Source organism: Palaemon carinicauda, chromosome 10 (assembly GCF_036898095.1).
Source record: "Palaemon carinicauda isolate YSFRI2023 chromosome 10, ASM3689809v2, whole genome shotgun sequence".
Taxonomy (NCBI): domain Eukaryota; kingdom Metazoa; phylum Arthropoda; class Malacostraca; order Decapoda; family Palaemonidae; genus Palaemon; species Palaemon carinicauda.
Window position 1 is genome coordinate 45,828,211 of NC_090734.1, and position 8,802 is coordinate 45,837,012.

Sequence of the window (8,802 nt, forward strand, 5' to 3'; positions counted from 1 at the left end):
AATTTTTACGGGGATAGTCCAGTACTAGTAGAAGTAGATGCGTCTTTAGTGGTTATGGTAGGTATTCTGATGCAGAAATTCAATGGTATTGAAAAGCCAGTCTATTTTGCAAGTATGAAATGATCAGCTGCTGAGTTAAAATACTCACAATAGGACTAGGAAGCTCTAGCTTTGGTTCATGTTGTATCCAAGATTAGATATGTTTTGTTAGGTCACAAATTAGTAATCAGAACTGGCCACGAACCTTTACTTGGATTATTTGGCATAACCAAGATGGTACCTATGAATGATAATTCTAGGGTACAACGTTAGGCCTTGCTACTTTCTTAATTGGATTACGATTTGATTTCAAGCGGGCAAGGATAATGTTGTCGCAGATGCTTTGAGTCGGTTACCCCTTTCTGCTCGAGATTTAGATTCAGCTATCTCTAATGATTATGTACATATGGTTCAATATTTAGATGATAAATATTTATCGTTTGAATCAAATAAATCTTTGTCTAAGTGTGATCCTGTGCTTAAGGAAGTAATCAATTGCGTGAAATATGGCTGGATTAATGATCCTTTAATTTCTGATTTTTCTAAAGTGAAAGCTAATATAAGCCTTTATGATGATGTAGTTTTATATAGAATCCTGTGATTATTACATCTGATATGCAATATGTACTTTTGGATCAATTACATGTTGGTCATAATGGTATTAGTGCAATGAAAGCTGAAGCACGCAATTGGGTATGGTGGCCAAAAATAGACCAAGAAATTAGTGAAATGACCAAATCTTGTAAGGTATTCTTTAAAAACTATCAAACTTCTAAATCTTCGGTATTGTCAGGACCAGAGAGTGGGAAACCATGGAGTAAAGTACTTAGAGATTATGGTGGTCTTGTAGATGGAAAGTATTTTTTACTTATCTTTGATTCTTACTCTAAGTTTTGGATATTCATGTAACTAAATCAACTACATTAAGTATAACTATTGAGAAATTGAGACTTAGTTTTCGCAGTTTTTGATTACTCTGTGTACGTGTCTCTAATAATGGTAAATATTTTGTTTCTGATGAGATGAAGACTTTCGTGCGGAAGAATGACATTGAGCATGACACGCCTGCTCCATACAATCAACCACTATCAAATGGCCTCGCAGAAACAGCAGTTAAGACTTTACAAGAAGAGCTTGTTAAATTTCCAGAGGGGAATATCACTCCAGGTTTTTGGAGATTTTTGTACATTTATAGAAGGATAGCGCATTCTTTCATTGGGAAATCCGCATCTGATATGATGTTTAATCACAATTTTCGTGGTTTAATGAAGATGATTAAGCCCCAGAATAAGAAAAGAGAAAGGATTGAAAAATTGATTGCAAATTTGGGAAGTCTAAATTTGTTGTTGGTAATGCACTATATATATATATATATATATATATATAAATATATATATCTATATATATATATATATATATATTTATATATATATATATATATATATGTATATATATATTTATATGTATATATATATATATATATATAGATATATATATTTATATATATATGTATATATATATATATATATATATACATATATATAAATATATATATATATATATATATATATTGTGGCTGGGAACACCCTGGCTGTCAGGTAAAATTATTATAGTGCTTGGTGTTAGATATTATAAAGTGCAGTTGAAGAATTTTGGTAAAATGGTATGGAAATGCCATGTTGATCAATTATTGCCTAAATTCACTCATAAGTCTAATGACTGTATTGTTCCTATTCTTAACCCAGCAAATAGTCAATTCCCTGAACATATTTTGTCTCCTACTCCAACTGTTACAAGTTCTGATACTAGTTTAAGCAGTGAGAATAGTAATAAATTTAGTAACTCTGAAATATCTGTTGCGCGTGCTATTGCAGATAAGTCAATTCCAAGTAATATGTGGCTGCCTGGACCAGTACCACTACATAAATCATGTAGAGTATTTAAACCACCTGATAGAGTGAGCCTTTAATCACAGAGGATATGTTAATCTAAGGGAAGAGGAAATGTCATATATTGATTTATTATTATTAATTTACTACTGAATATAACATAGTTTTTTTTCCTAATTTGGTTTGCTTATTGTTTTCCTTTATAATTGATTGAATCCTCTTCCGTAGATTCCAAAACTTTTGTACCCTTCCGTCATCTATGATTTTATGACGTTTTATGATTCTTTGTTTTTGTATTCTGCCAAACCGAGATTCGCCAATGGACATTATTTTCTATTGAATAAAGTCAGTATTAACGCTGACATTGGTTTTACGGTAACACCAACAATTCGGGCATAAAATATCTTATACACTCTAATCAGTCTAATGTCTAAACCGTCTTTTCATGTTCTAGTCTTGGATTTTTCCTTACTAGGCGAGTTACTTGCTTATCCAGTGAATTTCTTTTTTGAACTCCATATCTACTATGTTTTGAGAATTCTTTTATTGTTTTTCAAGATGTTTCTGTGTATTTGTTCTGATTTTGGAATCGCTCTTTTCCCATGTCATTCAGTTATTTATCTATTTTGTCTTTTAACGTATTTGATTTATTTTCTTATTTTTTAATATATTTCGTTCACTTAATTTTTTAAGTATTTCGAATATTTGTTACAATTCCCACCTGTTTACCTGAATTTAAATGATTTAACAGTTGTGTTCATTGATTTATGGTTTACGTTACTTTTTTCAAAAATACTGGTCCTGGGAGCTTTGCAAATAAATTGTAAAAATGCTAAAATACCAACTTTCTTTCTTCTTATTACTAAATACACACACACACAAACACACACACACAAACACACACACGCACACACACACACACACACATATATATATATATATATATATAAATATATATATATATATATATATATATTCATTTATATACATATATATATGCATATATATATATATATATGCACACATACATATATATATATATATATATATATATGTATAAATTTATATATATATATATATTTATATATATATATATATATATATATACATATATATATATATATATATATATTTATATATATTTGAAATGGATTTAAATAAATTGAGAAGTTTAAATGGAGGTGTATTTCAGATCTCGTCCTTGAAACACAACTTTCAAAATTTGGGCAGATAACATTTCATGGTTTTTTGTAATAGTAGAAGCAGATTTGCAACACCTGCAGAGCTTACGAAGAAATGCTGCATCAAAGGTACAGTTTTGGAAAATTCATCAAACATTTTGCCTTTGCCAGCGAGAATTCTTTTTTCCATAGACTAAAACATTCTTTTTTCAGATGTATTACCACCCAGGATATGTGTAAGGATGCAGAGGAAATCATTGATATAACTTATGATGTCATCCAACAACATACTTATGAAGATATAAATTATAAGATTGAAACAAATAATAGACCCAAGAGAGTCTACCCGGACCTACATACTTCTATAAAAGAGCAAGAACAAGAAAAAAAAAAGAAGAAAGATATAATCTTCAATTTGCTGAAAAAGAGGGAATTGCAGATTTGGCGAAAGATGCTATTACAAGCATCCAAATATATGCCATAATTATGAAATATATGGTAAATATGCGTATTTAGACGGATATGGAGACGAATGCAGAGATCTCCATCCAATTACAAGAAATAAAACTTCATGTGGTAGCGGCAGGCAGTGTTATAAAACCTGCCGCTTGATTACTGTGAAGAACAGTGAACTAATTGGGACTTTTAGTGAAGGGTGTACATGATAGACTTTCAAGGTATATCATGTTGAGTATTGTGTTAGGAAGACACTATAGACTGTTCTATCTATACAGGTGACATCAAGCATAATAAGATGACACAAGTGCCAGGCATTCTTATATGCACAGTGTTCCTAGTAATAACAGCATACATAGTGAAATTTCATATTTCCCTTTGAGTGGCTAATGTATCCTCTTCAGGTGAAACTTATTTATTTTTTGTTATTACTGTTTATGCTTTTACGCAGAATTGTTCAGCATAAGATATACTTGATTACAACCATGATTTCTATTTTTGTAATAAACAATAGAAGGAATCTTTGCGTTTCTTTCACCTCAAATATTCGAATTTATGTATAAATCAGAGCATCCTTGATTCTCTTAATATTTAAAGAAATATTGGGGTACTATGGTTTCTACCATTCCAAGCAAACAGGTAAGAACTGATTGTACTAACTGTTTATCTTACTGATTTAAGGTTTCCTACATGTATACAAACCTTTCTGTCTATTTATATCCAGACTTGGGGGGATTCAGTAACCTATACAGGACTATACCATCTTAGTACAAACTATGCTTTACGTATATAGTGACACTAATATACATACTGTTTGCTAGATTGTTCCTTGAACTCACAATCCTCGGGTTTTTTTCCTTAAGTCTACCTAAACTTTTTCCCTGTAGGGGGCAGGAAGAACTGACATATTTTATGATCAGTTAATTGATGTATAACGGTAACATCAAGTGTCTCTGGTCCAGTAGACCAAATAGGAAATATTTATCTCGAGATAACGGCACTATTGAAAATCCACAAATACATTAATGCTCTGGTAAACTTCCATCAGGACGACATGGCCTGAGCCCAAAAAACGGATTTTGAGCGAAGCGAAAAATCTATTTTTGGGTGAGGTAGCCATGTCGTCCTGATGGACCCACCCTCTTTTTGACAAAAGGATAATGAATCCCTCCCTATGGTACTGTATCTGCAACACCTACAAAGCTACGAAGAATGGCTTGGTGGCGCCTCGCGGTGGTGATTCGGCGCACTATTTACAGTACAGAGGAGTGTCGAGAGCATCGCCTCTTTAACGACTCTCCTATATTCTTGCCACTTTTCCCTCTCGAAGCGAAAACGCTATTGGGGGTGTAGATAGATATGAGACGTGTCAAGAATACGTCCTCGGATATACGCGATATCCCCTTTAAATTTTTAGGGATATTCGCTCCAGGAGTTAGAATTCTGGATACCTTTGGTAAATTCTCTGGGATATATCATTGTAGTCAAATATACCTAGGAAGCTACTAATGAAGGAACTTCCATCAGGACGACATGGCTACCTCACCCAAAAATAGATTTTTCGCTTAGCTCAAAATCAATTTGTTTCTGATGACATGAAGACTTTCGTGCGGAAGAATGACATTAAGCATGATACGCCTGCTCTGTACAATCCACCACTATCAAATGGCCTCGCAGACACAGCAGTTAAGACTTTACAAGAAGAGCTTGTTAAATTTCCAGAGGGGAATATCACTTCAGGTTTTTGTAGATTTTTGTACATTTATAGAAGGACAGTGCATTCTTCCACTGGGAAATCCGCATCTGATATGATGTTTAATCGCAATTTTCGTGTTTAATGAAGATGATTAAGCCCCAGAATAAGAAAAGAGAAAGGATTGAAAAATTTATTACAAATTTGAAAAGTCTAAATTTGTTGCTGGTGATGCACTATTTATATATATATATATATATATATATATATACATATATATATATATATATATATATAAATTGTGGCGGTAACACACTGGCTGTCAGGTAAAATTATTATAGTGCTTGGTGTTAGATATTATAAAGTGCAGTTGAAGAATTTTGGTAACATGGTATGGAAATGCCATGTTGATCAATTATTGCCTAAATTCACTCATAAGTCTAATGACTGTATTGTTCCTATTCTTAACCCAGCAAATAGTCAATTCCCTGAACATATTTTGTCTCCTACTCCAACTGTTACAAGTTCTGATACTAGTTTAAGCAGTGAGAATAGTAATAAATTTAGTAACTCTGAAATATCTGTTGCGCGTGCTATTGCAGATAAGTCAATTCCAAGTAATATGTGGCTGCCTGGACCAGTACCACTACATAAATCATGTAGAGTATTTAAACCACCTGATAGAGTGAGCCTTTAATCACAGAGGATATGTTAATCTAAGGGAAGAGGAAATGTCATATATTGATTTATTATTATTAATTTACTACTGAATATAACATAGTTTTTTTCCTAATTTGGTTTGCTTATTGTTTTCCTTTATAATTGATTGAATCCTCTTCCGTAGATTCCAAAACTTTTGTACCCTTCCGTCATCTATGATTTTATGACGTTTTATGATTCTTTGTTTTTGTATTCTGCCAAACCGAGATTCGCCAATGGACATTATTTTCTATTGAATAAAGTCAGTATTAACGCTGACATTGGTTTTACGGTAACACCAACAATTCGGGCATAAAATATCTCATACACTCTAATCAGTCTAATGTCTAAACCGTCTTTTCATGTTCTAGTCTTGGATTTTTCCTTACTAGGCGAGTTACTTGCTTATCCAGTGAATTTCTTTTTTGAACTCCATATCTACTATGTTTTGACAATTCTTTTATTGTTTTTCAAGATGTTTCTGTGTATTTGTTCTGATTTTGGAATCGCTCTTTTCCCATGTCATTCAGTTATTTATCTATTTTGTCTTTTAACGTATTTGATTTATTTTCTTATTTTTTAATATATTTCGTTCACTTAATTTTTTAAGTATTTCGAATATTTGTTACAATTCCCACCTGTTTACCTGAATTTAAATGATTTAACAGTTGTGTTCATTGATTTATGGTTTACGTTACTTTTTTCTGAAATACTGGTCCTGGAAGCTTTGCAAATAAATTGTAAAAATGCTAAAATACCAACTTTCTTTCTTCTTATTACTAAATACACACACACACAAACACACACACGCACACACACACACACACACATATATATATATATATATATGTATATATTCATTTATATATATATATATATATGCACACATACATATATATATATATATATATATGTATGTATAAATTTATATATATATATATATATATATTTATATATATAAATTTATATATATATATATATATATATGTATGCGTATATATATATATATACTGTGTATATATATATATATATATATGTATAAATTTATATATATATATATATATATATTTATATATAAATTTATATATATATATATATATATGTATGCGTATATATATATATATATATACTGTGTATATATATATATATATATATATACTGTATATATATATATATATATATATATTTGAAACGGATTTGAAAAAATTGAGAAGTTTAAATGGAGGTGTATTTCAGATCTCGTCCTTGAAACACAACTTTCAAAATTTGGGCAGATAACATTTCATGGTTTTTTGTAATAGTAGAAGCAGATTTGCAACACCTGCAGAGCTTACGAAGAAATGCTGGATCAAAGGTACAGTTATGGAAAATTCATCAAACATTTTGCCTTTGCCAGCGAGAATTCTTTTTTCCATAGACTAAAACATTCTTTTTTCAGATGTATTACCACCCAGGATATGTGTAAGGATGCAGAGGAAATCATTGATATAACTTATGATGTCATCCAACAACATACTTATGAAGAAATAAATTATAAGATTGAAACAAATAATAGACCCAAGAGAGTCTACCCGGACCTACATACTTCTAGAGAAGAGCAAGAATAAGAAAAAAAAAAGAAGAAAGATATAATCTTCAATTTGCTGAAAAAGAGGGAATTGCAGATTTGGCGAAAGATGCTATTACAAGCATCCAAATATATACCATAATTATGAAATATATGGTAAATATGCGTATTTAGACGGATATGGAGACGAAATGCAGAGATCTCCATCCAATTACAAGAAATAAAACTTCATGTGGTAGCGGCAGGCAGTGTTATAAAACCTGCCGCTTGATTACTGTGAAGAACAGTGCACTAATTGGGACTTTTAGTGAAGGGTGTACATGATAGACTTTTAAGGTATATCATGTTGAGTATTGTGTTAGGAGGACACTATAGACTGTTCTATCTATACAGGTGACATCAAGCATAATAAGATGACACAAGTGCCAGGCATTCTTATATGCACAGTGTTCCTAGTAATAACAGCATACATAGTGAAATTTCATATTTCCCTTTGAGTGGCTAATGTATCCTCTTCAGGTGAAACTTATTTATTTTTTTGTTATTACTGTTTATGCTTTTACGCAGAATTGTTCAGCATAAGATATACTTGATTACAACCATGATTTCTACTTTTGTAATAAACAATAGAAGGAATCTTTGCTTTTCTTTCACCTCAAATATTCGAATTTATATATAAATCAGAGCATCCTTGATTCTCTTAATATTTAAAGAAATATTGGGGTACTATGGTTTCTACCATTCCAAGCAAACAGGTAAGAACTGATTGTACTAATTGTTTATCTTACTGATTTAAGGTTTCCTACATGTATACAAACCTTTCTGTCTATTTATATCCAGACTTGGGGGGATTCAGTAACCTATACAGGACTATACCATCTTAGTACAAACTATGCTTTACGTATATAGTGACACTAATATACATACTGTTTGCTAGATTGTTCCTTGAACTCACAATCCTCGGGTTTTTTTCCTTAAGTCTACCTAAACTTTTTCCCTGTAGGGGGCAGGAAGAACTGACATATTTTATGATCAGTTAATTGATGTATAACGGTAACATCAAGTGTCTCTGGTCCAGTAGACCAAATAGGAAATATTTATCTCGAGATAACGGCACTATTGAAAATCCACAAATACATTAATGCTCTGGTAAACTTCCATCAGGACGACATGGCCTGAGCCCAAAAAAACGGATTTTGAGCGAAGCGAAAAATCTATTTTTGGGTGAGGTAGCCATGTCGTCCTGATGGACCCACCCTCTTTTTGACAAAAGGATAA